Genomic DNA, 17,211 nt, shown 5'->3' with positions numbered 1-17,211 from the left:
CCTCTGCTTTGGGATTCTACCCAATGGTTAGGACTGCAGCAATGTGGAATGAAGAACATAGTACAGTTTTGTACCTACCATAAATGTAGATGTTCGAGGATCCACATTGCTGCAGTCCAGTTTACCCTCCCTCCTTCCCCTCTGTGTTTAGGGGTGGTGGTGTGGGTTAGGCTATATTCTTGTAATTTTGTATATATTGTACATATGTTTGGTGCAGGGCTTTTTGGTGTTTTTGGTTTGGGCCTTGTCTTTTTAGGGTCTTCTGACATCTGGGGCAAGAAAAGACTGAGGATATGACGTCGGTCATGCGCATTAGTACCCTGACGTCCTGACATCAGTCTAATGCGCCTTGACCGACGTCAGCCATATACTTTGGTATCCGGGCCGACTGGACAGCGGACTACCCAATGGTTAGGACTGCAGCAATGTGGATCCTCGAACATCTACATTTATGGTAGGTACAAAACTGTACTTTGTGTGATTTTTGATGGTCTAACCTCTTGTCTATATTCCTTCCCCAGGGAAACTCCTTAATGGAGTATTTGGCTAAGAAGGAGATAGAGATTTGGTTCACTCCACCAATGCAATCCATTACCAGTGACACCATATATAGAGATTTCCAAGATGGTTGTACACTGATTAACAGGTTGAGTTGAGCTCTCCAAGTGTGAAAACAGAAAATATGGGAGGAAAAAGCTCAGTGACACTGTCAGTTTGGATACAATTCAGTTACTGGCTAGTAATTACACAGCCTGGACGGCAGGACAGAAGCAAAAGAAAGAAATTTGGAGAACCTGAGAGGAAATCAACCAGAAAAGGAGAAGAGAAAACTGGCTTGTAAGAATCCTGCAGCTGTTCAGCACAAAGCAGTTACACTTTCAGTTTTGGTACAGGGGATGGCTTCCAATAATTTAGAGGGAAAAAATAAATCAACTAATCTCTGAGGTGTTTACAGTAAGTGAAACAATGAATCAACTCAAGTAACAAAAGGCGGGGAAAAATAGAAGAGGAGGAGCAACTACAGAGTACTAAAGGGAAAACAAGTGAGTATTTAAATAAAGTCATGAGTTTAGAAAGGCTGCTGTTAATCAACTATTTTTGATAACCACTCCAGAGCACACAAACTTACAGCACAAAGACTTGGGCAACAGAAAGTAGAAAGAGTTGTTACCAGACTTGGCGATCCTATAACAAGAAAAGTAACCAGGGATCTTATAGAGGTATTAGCTATATTTTGGAAATTTTATGAACATTTGTTTAAAGCAGAGGAATGTGGACACTATGAAAAAACACAAATAGAAATATTTAAGGAAAACTTGATCATGCCAAGGATAAAGGAAGATTTGGTTAACCATTTTAATTTAGGAAGATATGAGATGAAAATGATGATTGTATAATCCATCAGCGAGGAAATAGCCAGGAACAGATGGTAGTCTTATAGATGTTTGGAAGTTAGTAGGGAAGACTATGATGCACATATACATATATATAAACTGTATAAAGAAACTGTTGCAAAAAAGAGTAAAATCCCATGACTGGAGGAGCTCCCTGGTCTGCCTCAGTAAGAAGCTGAGATCCCTCATAAAATCCTCCAAAACTAATTATGAAAACAATATTGCCACTGACTCTAAAGACAACCTCAAATCATTCTATAACTATGTCAAGCATCTCAATGGCAACACTCAGATCTGCTCTGAGTTACAGCACAATGGCACTAAATATACAGAACCAACTGATATTGCCAACATCCTGGCAGATAGGTTCAGTGCTAACTTTACCCCCCCCCCCCCTTCACCCCCTAGAGGGCCCATCGCTATACCGGAAGAATGCAAAGTTCCTGTAATCAAGGCTGCACAGGTAAAAAACATACTCTCCAAAGCCAAGAACACAGCATCCATGGGACCTGACAATATCCCAGGCTGCGTTCTACACGAACTACAGAACGAACTGGCACCCCACCTAAGTACCATGTTCAATCATAGCCTCACCTCAGACTTTCTGCCCACTGAATGGCACACCGCAACAGTTATCCCACTCCACAAAGGGGGAGCCACGATGGACCCTGGGAACTATTGCCCTATTAACCTGACGAACCTGGTCTGCAAGGCCATGGAACTTAACATCATGGAACTCATAAACAAAGACACTGGTAATCTCCAAACTCTGGACCCCACCCAGTTCGGGTTTCTAAAAGGCAGATCATGTCTCCTAAACCTGATAGACTTCTTTGAAGCAGTCACCAAAGCCATAGGTGAGGGTAAGGTGGTTCACACAACTTATCTAGATCTCGCCAGGGCTTTCAACACCATCCCCCACTCTGGAATTATAGATAAACTCACTAAACTAGGTATAAATTCCCATGTCACAAGATGGGTTGCCAACTGGCTCACGGACAGAACCCACACTGTGAAAGTAGCAGACTCCAAATCCGACTTTAGACCAGTGACAAGTGGAGTACCACAGGATTCAATCCTGGGTCCTCTCCTGTTTGATATCTAATTCTCTGAGGTACAGGCTAACACAGAAGGTCTTTGACTAATGAAGTTTGCAGATGACTGCAAACTGGGAGCCATAATTGAAACTCCTAACGTTGTGGACATCCTACAAAAGGGCCTCACTGAGACAGATGCCCGGTGTCAAAGCCATGGCCTGAAGCTCAATACCAAAAAGTGCATTATTATCCCCTTTGGTAAAAACTCTGTACCCATGAACTACCACATAGGTGGTAGTCTACTTAACACCAAAAGTGTGATAAGAGACCTTGGGACACAGGTGGACAGCAGTCACTCCTTTGATAGTCACACCGCCACAGTGGTCAGGAAATCCTTCTACATGGCACACCTCATCACAAAAGGTTTCTCATCCAGAAAAAAAGAGGTCATTGTTCCCCTTTACTCATCCCTCATTAGACCCATTATAGAGTACAGAGCCCCTTTTGGTATGTACCTCACAAGACATCTACAACATCTGGAGAGGCCACAGAAATACCTCAAAAAGAGGATTACTGGCCTCAGATGCCCTATGCAGACAGTCTCAAAAAAATCCAGCTTTACTCCGTCGCACATCGCCTACTCAGAGACGATCTCTGCCTAACATACAAAGCTATGTTAAACCCAGAGCTGTTGGACATGCTCCACTTAAAGAAATCCCAATCCCTCTGAGCTGCACGCTGTAGGGACCTAAACCTTGTCACCACAATAAACAGAACATGCTGGAGGGTATAGATTCCTGTTCCAGAGACTACCTATCTATGTCAAGCAGAGCTCCTCATTAGCACTCTTCAAGAAAAATCTTGATGATTGCATGGGAAATAGGAAATTCACCCTGGGGATCATTTCTGTGGCTCTGCTCGACAGGCGCACAGGAAAATAATTTTCTTGGTTGGCAAAAGCCAGGGTACCTTTTTGGCTAGGCTTATGTAGGCCCTAGGGCCAATAGCCTAATATATACATACACATATACACACACACACACAGACACACACATTTATATATATATTTAAATGTTGAAAGGACAAGTACAGGGTTTTCTTCTCAGATTTCTGATACAGAATCTTTGCAGAGCGCAGATCTGATGTTGTCAGTCTTCACAAAGTCCTTGACAGTGGGTTTGATTCCAAACCCTCAGAACTGAATCTGCCATTATTCCAGCTTGCATGTACCAAGAAAAGCTCTCGAGCTCAGCTCTACCCATAATGCTCTTTACCAAATTACCTCAGATTTTGTTTGCCACTTGAAAGTTCCAGATGCATCTCCTATAAGCTCTTGAGCAAAGCAGTTTCTTCTCTGTAAGTTTCTTTCTTCTTTATATTGATATGTTTGTTTTCTACCCACTTCCCGTTTTTGCTGTTAGTGTGCATGTGATCCTGTTTTCCTCTACCTTAAGATAGCCTTACGTACCATTGTTGGTACATTTCCTTTTTACCTGTGGTATTACCATTGTTGGTACTTTGTTATTCTCTGTAACTTCCCTTTGTAATTCCTTTAAAAAAATAGAGAATAGTTAGTCCCTGTATAGTTTAGTGGAGTTCTTGTGTGTGTGTGTGTGTGTGTGTGTGTGTGTGTGTGTGTTTTCCCGTTATGGCAGACAAGCCAGCTAACGGCACCTCTGGTTTTAAGAGGTGTCTTAAGTGTGTTAAACTCATAAATAAATAACATTAAGAATTTACCTTATATGCCTTTAGTCAGGAACAACACTTCAGGATGTGCAAATAGAAATTTTATTCTTACAGCGCTGGAAGTTATTCTTCATAATTCTTGATGAAGCATTCTCACTTTACATACAAAAAATTGTAATTTTATACATTTTCTTATCAAACTGCTCATGCATTTTCATTTATTTTATTTTTTTTTATTTTTATTTTATTTTAAATTTGTTGACCGGGCTAGTCTAACTGTGGATATATGTCCATTTTCAGTAGAAGCCCGGGGAGAAAAGCTCCACTACAGCATTATATAAATTGATGCAAATAAGTAGGTAAAATACATATGTAAAAAATAATTAATTAAACATGGAGACCAATAATAGTGAATATACACTGCATAAGAGAATATAAAAATGACATGATTATAACAGGATTAATATGTGAAAAGCTTAGGCAATATTAGAGTAAAGACACATAATTAATATAAAAAGACAACACAGTGGTGTGTGTGTGTGTGTTTTTTTTTTTGTCAGGGATGCATATTTTGTGCATGTGAAGGTGGTGGTTGAGGAGAAAATATTAGTCAGGATTAGTACATGGGCAAAGCCATTGTAAAGATAGGTAGATTCTTAGTTGCTTTTTGAAAAGTGGTGTGGGTTACAGGGATGTTAGTTTGTTAGGAAGCTTGTTCCAAGAATTACCAATGGTATTATTAAATAGATAGTCTCCAGACTTGTTGTTAGATTTAAGGGTGGCAACTAGTAACTTATTAGCTGAGCGTAGAGTTGTTAGATTTTTATATGGGCTAATAAGGCTAGAGAGTATGGGTGTATTTGTAGGATGATACAGGATCTTATGGGTAATAGTTGTTGGAGAAGAAGTTGGTTTTGCAGTTCCAACCATCCTAATTTTTTCAGATTTTGGCAATGGTGGGTCAGGAATGGGGAACCAGTAGCGAATCTGGCAATGTTATTATAGGAGGTGGCCAGCTTGTTTAGATTATTTTTGGATAGGTTCGTATAGATATGTGAGGCATAGAGAAGAGTGGAAATTAGGTGTGTTTGGGCGATTGTAGTCCTGGCAGAGGGAGTAAGGAAGGGTTTTAGCCTATAAAGGGAACCAAGTTTTCTATTAAGTGATTTAATGGTTAAGTTTATGTGGGGGTCAAAACTAAGATTATTATCGATTGTTACACCTAAACATTTAGTTGTGGTATCAGGTACTATTATAGTGCCATTATTTGATGCTCCTGAGAGGTAGATAGGGGGAGACTTTTGGGTAAGGGTGAAAAGTAGAAGTTTGTTTTTTTTAAGGTTTAGGAGGAGACAGCGTTTGGAGAACCAGTCTTTTCTAAGTTGAATACTTTTTGGGTGCTAGACTGTAGTTTAGCCTGAGATACTGCAGTACAGATTAATGTAGAGTCATCGGCATATTGTATGCAGGTGGTTTGAGGGAGAGATTAATTCAGATCATTAATAAATATAGAAAAGAGGATGGGCCCAAGAATAGAACCTTGTGGGACTCCTAGGGAGATAGGGAGCTGAGTCGATAGGGTATTGTCCCAGAGGACTGCTTGTTTGTTTTCTAGATAGGATTTAAACCATTTGATTGTTAGAGTGTCTACTATAAGTGATTGAAGGGTGTCTAACATTAGGTGGTTATTCACCATATCAAAGGCTTTGGGGAGGTCTATAAAGAGAACTGAGGAGAGCAAGTTGTTACAATTTTTATTAATACAGTCTGAAAAGGATAGTAGTGCGGTTGTGGTACTATGAAATGGTCTGAAGCCATGTTGGCAGTCAGCTAAGAGATTATTTACTAAGAGATGATCAAGTAGTTGCCGATGAATGCATCTTTACATGATTTTAGCTAAAGGAGGGAGTAGTGCTATGGGATGGAAATTGGAGAGTTCAGTTGAGTTGCCTCCTTTGTGTAATGGGATAATATGTGAGACTTTCCAGAGAGATGGGATAGAACCTTCCGTAATGGTTCTATTTATTAAGATGGAGATAGGGTAAAGTACACCAGCTTTCATTTGTAGAAATTCAGCTTGGAGGAGGTTAGCTGAAGGAGTACATGGTTTTAGTTTGTGAAGTAGGTTGTGGATGAGAGCTGTTGGAACAGGCTGCAGTTTTAAGGCAGAAGGTATATTGGTTAGTGAGCATGTCTTAGAGATGCTAGTAGAAGACAGGGTATCAGCTAAGGATTTAACTGTTTCAGAGAAAAAATTGTTAAAAGTAGTGGCTATTTGGCTGGGAGTATTCAGTCAGATTGGATGGGGTAGGTGTTTTGGAGTGTCCTGGGTGGAGTAGGCTGTTTATACCTGTCCAGAATGTTTGTGGGTTTTGATATTGGGCTTGCTGGAGTTTCTGGTAGTAGTGTTTTTTTTTATCTTGGAGTATTAATTTCTTTGTAGCATTTCGGAGTTGTCTAAAGGTTTCCTGATCAGTTGGGGTTTTTGGTATTTCTCCATTTGGGCCAAATTCTATTTCTCTGAAGCATTTTTGTCTTGTTTCTTTTGTTAGCCAAGATGCTGGTTTGTTCCTAGTCTTAACTGTGTGAGAGGGGGCATGGTGTTCTAGGATTTGTAGGAATTTAGTGTTAAAATAAGAGACAGCTTTGTCTTTAGGGTAGGTATTTTAGAGGTGACCAATTGCATGCTTTAAGTTCTGCTTGGAAGCTAGCTGGTTTGAAGTTTTTTTGTTGTTGTTGGTAGTTCTAAAGGTTGCTTGGTTGGATATAATGTTTTTTTTCTAGTTATAAAGGTAAGGGAATGATCACTAATATCATCAGGATGTAGTTTTGGATCCTGTTTTATAAGGGAGGGGATTGCTGTTAACTAGTATCCAGTCTAAGGTGGCTTGCTTATTGCTGGGTTTATGGGTTCTGGTAGGGGAGGTGATAGTTTGATTGAAGCCATAAAGGTTTATGTGGGTAGTTTGTTTGCCAGAGGTACAACAGTTCCAGTCTATGTTGAAGTCTCCAAGGAGTATAGTTTTTTGTGGGAAGGAAGTTGATGGCCATCTAAGGATATTTTCAAGAGTGTTAATCTTATTGCCTGGAAGGATATAGGTGCAGATTATGTTTAATGATTTATTGGTGTTAATCTGGAGCTTAGAGATTAACATTTCAGCATTACTGGGTGAGGGAGGTTGTACATCTATTGATAGAACCTGTAGTTTAGATTTATACAGTATAGCAACCCCATCGCCTTTTTTATTTAGGCGGTCAAAACACAGGATGTTGTAACCTGGTGGGATTATATCATTGTCCTTAGTAACAGGTTTGAGCCATGTTTCTGTTAGACATAGGATGTCAAAGGAGTGTAAGTCTAGGAGGGCATGTAGTTGGGTAATTTTATTATTTAGGTTGCTTACATTGAGGTGGCCTATGAGAAGAGAGTTATGGGAATTAGTGAGAGTGTAGGAGGTGTCAGGATGGGATGAAATGGGATCAGAGATGGAGGTGTTTGGACCTGGGTTTGGTTGAATATCACCATGAAGTAGTAGATGCTGCAGAGGAGTAAGATAGTGTTTTAAGAGCTTACATAAAAAGGGGATAGATTTTCTAGTCTGGTGATACTTTATATGGTATAGTCCATGAAATTGTGGTGGATGGTAGGCTGAGGAGGATGTAATGTTACTATGTATCTGTGGGGCTAGATTAGTACATAGAATTGTTTGTTTTAGGGGGTGATGAAATCTAGAGAAGGCTAGATATTCATAGGAAGTAAGGAAATATGATAAAACTAGAGGGGAAGGATTAAGAGAAAGAGAAGCTTGTTAGCAAGTCCTAGCCTTCCTATAATGACCATGGCTGGAGTGAATGATAGAATCCAAGGGGGGTTGTTAATAGATAGAGTGGAGTTGTTGCGAGATAGATTAGGTGGAGGGGTGTACACATATGAAAATGGAGGTAATTGGGAAAGTGTTTAATGAGATGAAGTGGGCTGATTGGGTGAGTGCAGGATGGGGGTGTGGCTTGAGAAGTATAAGGTGAGATGCACTGGGGGTGGGTGGAATTTGGGGGTAGGGTAGGGGAGTGGAGTGAGCCCACAGGCGAATGGAGCGGGTTTAAGCAATTGAAAGATGAGCTCACAGAAACAATCAGAGAACCCTTCAAAATACTACTAAACACTTAGTAGTTCCAGGTAAGAGTGCTGTGCTCATATAGGTAATAAGTAACAGGGATAGGGAACTGCAGTAAGGAAATTAAGGTATGAAAAAAGGTCTGGATAGTTTACAGATACAATGCCAGATAACTAAAAAGGATTCAGAGCGGTCAAGTTATATTTCATAAAAAATAAAGGTCAGGAGTATTTGGAAGCCTATTGAAGCTTAGGTAAGAGTGCCACCTAGTGGCGAGATGGAAGAAATTACAGTTCAGCTATTCGGGTAAAGCAGAGAACAGAGGACACAGCTGGTAGATCCGAGTAAAGGAGGGAGCAAAAGTCCTATAGGATAGATAGGGGGTAAGGCTGCCGGGTACTAGACTCAGGTGGGAGATTTAGTACAAAAATATTGATTTACCAGAAATGGTTATTTTATTCTTCAGAGAAAATAACAATTTAACTACACAGCTTAGATGCTAGGTCAAACATACTTTCACAGATCCTTTAGATGGAGGGTAGCTTAAGTATAGGTCAGCAACTTCCTTAAGAATGTAGTTGAGATGTTTGACTTTAGTTTTGGGGGTCTTTGAAATGCAGGCAGGTCAATACAGAATTCTTACAGCAGGATAGGAGGTTACAAGTTTCACAGATCCTTTAGATGGAGGGTAGCTTGAGTATAGGTCAGCAACTTCCTTAAGGATGTAGTTGAGATGTTTGACTTTAGTTTTAGGGGTTCTTGAAAGGCAGGCAGGTCAATACAGAAGTCTTACAGCAGGATAGGAGGTTACAAGGGTGAGAAGAAGCAGACTCACTGGGCCAGGGTACACATCAGTCAGGAGGAGAGGCAGTTAATAAAGAATGGCGCCATGCTGGACAACCCCCCTTTGTGATGTTATAATGACTGTGCCCTATAGAAAACTTTGCAAATGTTCTCATCCCTCGTGATTTTCACTTTAGACTTCATGTAAACACCTTCCTATACATGATTCACCTGCTTCCAAAGGGTCTTGTTTCTGACCTTGGATGTTTCAAACCTGCTTTAGCAACAATGCACTCTTAGCCTGGGGGAGTCATGCTAACAAATTCCTTTTTGTATAGCTACATGCCTCACTTCATGCAACATATACTATTCTCTCTTATTACATACTAAAAGAATGCAGTAAAAAAACAGCAATACTGTGGGCTTATGAAGCTGTATTTTTCCCAGCCCTGCATACAAATTATATTTGCTTTTTAACAATCATATTATAGCATCATTAGTAAACTGAAATTAATATACATTTTAGTAAGCTGGTCTTGTCCCATAACAGTTTTCTTCCTCTGACATTATCAGTATCATATCATACATATAATTATATTTTTATATTTTTTTAACTTGATAAAATACGCCTCAGCGTCATAGTAGTCGTAATTTTTTGTCAAAATAGAACTGTCATTGATTTGTGCATGCAGTGGTATTTCATGGGCAGGTGAGGTTAAACATTTTGTAGTCACAGCCTTTAGAACAGAAACCTTTAGAACAGAAAATGCTAAAATGATTACAAATGTAATAAAAAGTACAATGACAATACCCTGGCTTATGCTAGTTCCCAGGTTGCCAAAAATACTGCCCTTTGTTCATTGAAATTTGACAGTTTTTCCTGTTTATCATGATAGTCACTAATATATGAACAGCAACGACTCCTTATGAGGGCACATGACCCCCCCTTTTGCAGCAAGCATATCAAATGCCATTTGATTCTGTAACACCGCAGTTCGCATTTCAGTCATTTCTCGATTTGCCATCCTGATGTGATATGAAGTTTCGTTGGCCACCTCCTGTAGAATTTGGGCAAGTATGATGATTTCAAGCTTTGTCCTTTGCACTCCATACCCAGGATTAAAAATTGAAAATACTTGCTTAGTCCAGTGGATTGCTCACTTATTTCTCAGTCTACCTGCTGGTGGGTGTTCGAAATGTTGAATAGCAGGAGTAATATAGCCTATACAGCAACATCCAGACCAGTCTGTAGGCAACCAGGGGTAGGCACGATTACCACAGATGTAGTTGCGGTCACATATGCCCATGCCACACCCCCAGTCATAGCTTTTTAAGTGCAAAGAGTCTAACAAACTTTCATGCCTGGTGTCATGACATTTGCTTTTCCCTACTGGTACAGTCCCATTTCTGGCATAACATATGTCTCCATGTTGTGTGGTTGCAAGTTGAAGAGACGCAACCTTTGAAAAATCAGTTACATTATGTCAGGTTAAGCTGATGTCATTAAGGTCCTTTTCAAATGACATCTGTGATGCAGGGATGGGAATCATGGGAATCACTGCCTTGCAATGATGAGGTATATGCGAATATATCCAACAGTTTGTTTTGTTTAGATTTTTGGCATATTGCCGAAGGACAAGCAAGAAACTGTTTTCTCTCGACCAATTTATAGAAGGGAACAGCAGCAGAAACAAAGCAAAAGTACCTGTTCTCACTGGATTCATCATGGACTGCTACTGAAGTTGATCTTCTCACTGGGCAGATAATTTATCTGTCACACCTCGATCTCCCTCTGTTGGCTACGAGGATTCGTCTGGGGTCCCTACATGACTGGTCTTCTTGCAGTGAGATGAATGGATCCACGTTGGTAGTCCTGCACAGTGATCTGTGGTTACAGTGGTGAGTAGGACCTGGAAAGGCCCCTTCCACCTTGGGCTCATAGGTAGGTACTAGGCTGTCGGACCAAGGGCCTACATAAGCCTAGCCAACAAGGTTCCCTGGCTTACGCCATCCAAGAAAGTTATTTTCCTGTGCCACTGTCGAGCAGAGACACAGAAGTGATCCCTGGGGTGTATCTCATATTTCCCATCCACTCATCAAGATTTTTCTTGAAGAGTGCTAATGAAGAACTTTGCTTGACATAGATGGGTAGCCTGTTCCAGAGTATGGGAAGTCTCTGGGACAGGAATCTATCCCTCCAGCATGTCCTGTTTATTGTGGTGACAAGGTTTAGGTCCCTAGAGCATGTAGCTCGGAGGGATTGGGATTTTTTTAGCTGTAGCATGTCTAACAGCTCTGGATTTGACATAACTTTATATGTTTGGCAGAGATCACTTCGAAGTAGGTGATATGCTATGGAGTAAAGCTGGAGTTTTTGATGTGATCAGTGTAGGGCATTTGTTTGAGGCCAGTAATCCTCTTTGTGAGGTACTTCTGTGGCCTTTCCAGCTTCTGCAGATGTCTTGTGAGGTACATTCCAAAAAAGGCGTTGTACTCTATAATGGGTCTAATGAGTGTCAAGTAAAGGGAAACAATGACCTCTTTTTTCCTGGATGAGAACCCTTTTATGATGAGGTGTGCCACATAGAAGGACTTCCTGACTACTGTGGCGATGTGACTATCAAAGGAGAGACTACTGTCCACCTGGGTCCCAAGGTCTCTTATCATGCATTCGGTGTTAAGTAGATTGCTGCCTATGTAGTAGTTCATGGGTACAGAGTTTTTACCAAAGGGGATGACACTGCACTTTTTGGCATTGAGCTTGAGGCCATGGCTCTTACACCAGGCATCTGTCTCAGCGAGGCCCTTCTATAGGATGTTCACATCATTTGGGGACTTGACTATGGCTCCTAGTTTGCAGTCATCTGCGAACTTCGTTAGCCAGAGGCCTTCTGTGTTAGCCTGTACTTCAGAGAAGTAGATACCAAACAGGAGAGATCCCAGGACAGAACCCTGTGGTACTCCACTTGTCACTGCTTTGAGGTCAGATTTGGAGTCTGCAACTTTTACAGTGTGGATTCGGTCAGTGAGCCAGTTGGCAACCCATCTTGTGACGTAGGGATTTATACCTAGTTTAATGAGTTAATTATAATTCCAGAATGGGGGATGGTGTTGAAAGCCTTGGTGAGGTCAAGATAGGCTGTGTGAACCACCTTACCCTCATCTACGGCTTTGGTGACTGCCTCAAAGAAGTCGATCCGTTTCAGGAGGCATGATCTGCCTTTCACAAACCCGAACTGGGTGGGATCCAGAATTTGGAGGTTACCAATGTCTTTGTTTATGAGTTCCATGATGATATGTTCCATAGCCTTGCAGACCAGCTCGTCAGGCTAATAGGTCGATAGTTCCCAGGATCAGTGGTGGCTCCTCCTTTGTGGAGTGGGATAACTGTTGCTGTGCGCCATTCAATGGGCACAAAGCCTGATGCGAGGCTATTATTGAACATGGTGCTTAAGTGGGGAGCCAGTTCCTTTTGAAGTTCCTGTAAAACGCAGCCTGGGATGTTGTCCGGTCCCATGGATGCTGTGTTTTTGGCTTTAGAGAGTGCAGCTTTTACCTGCGTAGTTGTGATTACAGGGAATCTGCATTCTTCCTGTATAGATATGGGCCCTTTAGGGGGTGAGAGTGGGGTAAAGTTAGCACTGAACCTATCTGCCAGGATGTTGGCAATATCAGTTGGTTTTGTAATTTTCATGCCTTTGTGCTGTAACTCAGAGCAGATCGGGGTGTTGCCATCGAGATTCTTGACATAGTTATAGAATTCTTTTTGGTTGTCCTTGGAATTAGTGGCAATTTTATTTTCGTAGCTAACTTTGGAGGATCTTATAAGGGATCTCAGCTTCTTACTGAGGCTGACCATGGAGCTCCTCCACTCATGGGATTTTACTCTCTTTTGCAACAGTTTCTTCCTTCTGTTGTACAGTTTGTTTATGGCAGGGGACCACCAGATTGGCTTCCTTTTTTTGGAGGTTAGCATCTTGGTTCTGTTTGGGATAGCACGATCCATGCACTCGTGTAAGTGCCTATAGAGTGCATTTGTGTAGGATTCGGCAGTTGTAACTGTATTGTCCATCTGCATGGGTGTCAGGCAGTTTTTCCTCTAAAAAGTTTTAATGTAAACACAATCACCTGGTTGTAGTTGGTGACAGGGTTGGTCAGGAGGCTTTGGTAACGCTGCTCTTACTGTTTGATGATATTGCTGCACATTTTTGAGGAGTCTCCTACAATAAGAAATGATAGCATCATCTGACAAAGTTAAATCGGCATTTCCCACTGGAGGGGTAGCTGGAGGCACCATGGGTCTCCTCATTAATATCTCATATGGACTCAATTTTCTGGTGGCATTCAGTGAGGCCCTCATACTCATCAATGCTAAGGGAAGGGCTTCGGGCCACATTAAATGGATTTCAGCACAAATCTTCAAAATTTTATTTTTAAGGGTCCTGTTTACCCTTTCCACTAATCCAGATGACTGGGGATGGTTGGGACAGCGAAGGCTCAACTTAGTATTAAAAGATTTACATAAGTCTTTAAACAGATTATTATTAAAGTGAGTTCCCTGGTCACTGTTAACAATGCTGGGTATACCGAATCTCTGTATATAATCAGACAATTTTTTAATAACACTGACTGCATCAGCTTTGCCACATGGGTAAGCTTCCACCCATGCTGAGAACATACACACTACCACCAAAATACATTGTAAATTGTTAGTCTTAGGCATCTGGATGAAATCCAGCTGTATATTAACAAAAGGTCCCCAGGGTGGAGGTAAACATGCAGATGTTCATCGTGTTTCACTGTTGCAGTCATTACTCTTGGGTTATCCGGCTGGCAGGCTACCTGCAGTCGGCCTGAATTCCAAAGTTCTGGTCCGGCGTCAGTTGCTGTCACCTCTTCCCTGACATCAGTGCGCCAGGGGTATAAAAGATGCAGCCAACGCCATTTTCTTCAGTACTTCTTGCCGCGCGGTGCCCGAAGCAAAAGCAGTTCGCAAGTGCCAGTCGGCCGACTCCTGAGATTTTCAAATCCGAATTTCAAAACCAAAGTCTTCATTAAAGCTAAGTACCCCATTGGGGAAACTTTTTTCTTGCTCCAGACCGATGTCAGAAAAAGTTAACAATTGTATTTCTTGTGGGAGGCAGGTACCTCATAAGGATTTTCACTCTTACTGTATTCCTTGCCTAGGCCCTGACCACAATGTTGCTAGCTGTCGGTTTTGTGCTACATTTAACCAACGCACTATTAAGTGTCGGTTCGATTTTGCATTTCGTTACTTTGGCCGAAGATTTAATTATATAATGCCATCGGAACAGCCGACGACCAGAGTTTACAAAAAACGCAAGGACAAGGAAAAGGATAGGCATCCGAGGTCCAAAACCGACTACGAGGCCTCCGTTAGGCCATTTGCCAATTGTAGCCCCTGGCGCCCGCTATCTCAGAGCCACAGGCCGCTTCGGACTCCCATGTGGAGCCGACTGAGCCTCTGGATACTCAAGGTATTGGACACTTGGAAATCGTTCCCTCAGATGGGTCCGGAGCCGCTGAGCAGGCATCGGCTTCTGAGGCTGTCTTCAGACCTACACAGTTATGTTAAACCATCTTCAGCTTCAAAAACAAAGACTAAAGCAGCTCTAAAGACAAAGAAACAAGTACAGCATTCTCCTACTCAGACTTCCATGCCTAAAAAACAGATGCTTAAAATGGCCGAAGACCTAATTACTTTGATCAGGGGTTCCCATCCCCCTCCTGATAAGAGGCCTAGGCAAGAGACAGAATATGATTCTTCTGATCAGGTTTCTATTTCCTCTAATTCCTCTTCTGAACAGGATTATGCTATTTCTCCCTATGAGGACTCTGATGCTGAAGAATCCATTCTTTCAGCCTCTCCTCCTGAGGATTATTCTTTTTGGGAAACCCTGCATACCATGAGGGAGCATTTCCACTGGGAGAGCCAAGATTATTCCGAATCTAAGAAAAGGCTCAGAGACTTTCTGTTACTTCCTCAGCACAGACCCCTTGCTATTCCACCTGTTCTAGACATTGTAGATGATGTATTTTCAGAATCCGGCATATCCCCTGACTCTTTACCCCCCTGCACCTGCTAAGCCAGACAGATACTACAGGGTCCCGGATTCTCATAAATTCCTATATAAAAACCCCACTGCTGACCCAGAAACTATATCTCAGGGTCCCAAAGGGGTCAAAGCATCCACTGCAAAAACACTCTCCCCTCTGATAGGGATTCTAGGGCACTGGACAGATGGGGGAAAAATTTTACACTTCTACCTTGGCTGTAAGGACTTTAAATTGTCAGTTTCATATGCTTAATTGTCAGCAATACTTAATGTCACTGCTTAAACAGAAAATGTTGACAAATTCTGAATGTTTTGACAACAAGGAAATGCAGGATTTATTGCATGCAACTGAACAAGTGGGAAAGCATACTTTGCAATGTGGTTATGATTCACTGGAGGCCTCTTGCAGGGCCGCTGTTACAGGTTCTATTATTACAAGGCATGCTTGGTTAAAGTAACAGAATCTGCCTGATCATGTTAAAGCAAAATTATTAGATGCCCCATTACAGCATGATACTTTGTTTGGTGCTAAAGCAGAAGAGGTGTTGAAAATGGAGGATAAAGCAAACTCCATGCTGACAGTTAAGGATTTCTTACAGGTACAGCCACCCAGATTTAGCAGGAACTGGCCTTCTAAAAATTGGTCCTTTCCAGTATCAGACAGACCACAAAAGAGGCAGATACAGACTCCCAGAGGCAGATCTCAGCCCCAAGGCTCATACAGGCCTAAACAATGGGGTGCTCCTACCTCCAAAAGCGGAGAAGACAAATCACAACCTTACAGAAAACAGTCCCAATGACATTCCTCTGCCAGATCCAAGCACTTTTCTCTTGGCAGCCCGCTTAGGAAGAAAACTAGCACTTTTTTCATCAAATTGGCAAAAGATTACTCAAGACAAATGGGTCTTGAACATAGTGTCCCAAGGCTACAGGTTCCATTTTCACACCCTACCAAGGCCAAAAGGCATGCCAGACCTGCCACACAACCAATGGGCAGAGACACAAAAGCAAATTACAGCCCTCATGGACATGAGGGCCATTCAACAAGTACCAGAATAAGAACAGGGGCAAGGATTTTACTCCAGACTTTTCTTAGTGCCCAGAAAGGACAAAACCTGGAGACCAATACTGGCCCTGCCTATACTAAACACGTTTCTGGAGGTTCCAAAATTCAAGATGTTGACTCTACAGCAGCTACTGCCCATGCTGGGCAAGAAGGCTTGGCTCGTAACTTTGGACCTAAAAGAGGCATACCTGCATGTCCCAATCAGACAATCCTGCAGAAGATACCTCAGATTCATAGCTGGCTTAATGCACTACCAATTCTCTGCACTGCCCTTTGGCTTATCTACTGCACCCAGGGTCTTCACCAAATGCCTGGCACCAGTAATTGCATTTTGTAGACAAAGAGGAATTCAAATGTATCCCTACTTGGATGACTGCCTTATTCAAACAGAGAGCAAAGATATTCTTCTAAAGCATCTGGCGTTTGTAAAAAGATTACTAATTTGCCTAGGGTACACAGTAAACAAAAAGAAATCAAAACTAGTACCCTCTCAAGAGATAATATTCCTGGGTGCAACCTTAAATACAACTGCCCTAATGGCTTATCTCATGCCAGACAAACAAAAGCAACTGACTTCAAAAAGTTGGCAACAAAAACCCAGTTATCTACAAGGAAAATCCTGCAGGCCTTGGGTTTCATGGCATCCTGCATTCTACTAATTCCATATGCCAGACTGCATATGAGGAAACTACAATGGTATCTAAAAAAGTGTTTGGACTCAGCATTGCCACAGCCTGGAGACAGTAATTATCCTCATTCCCTGCCTGCAACAGGAGTTTTGATGGTGGGCACAGGTCTGTCACCACAACAAGGGTCTGCCATTCACTTTACCCACAGCCAGACAGACACTGACAATGGATGCATCAGATTATGCCTGGGGGGGGGCTATATGGCAGGAACATGTATTCAGGGCACATGACCTGCAAGCCAGATGCATCTTCACATTAGTCAAAAAGAGATGCTAGCTGTTCAGAATGCCCTGACCGCTTTCAAGGATCTTCTTCATCCAGGACAGCTACTGATAAAGGCAGACAATACTACGGTCATGTGGTA

The sequence above is a fragment of the Protopterus annectens genome, chromosome 6.part1 (genome assembly GCF_019279795.1).
Source record: "Protopterus annectens isolate FY-2018-M chromosome 6.part1, PAN1.0, whole genome shotgun sequence".
Classification (NCBI taxonomy): Eukaryota; Metazoa; Chordata; order Ceratodontiformes; family Protopteridae; genus Protopterus; species Protopterus annectens.
Note: the sequence above shows the minus strand (reverse complement) of the source record.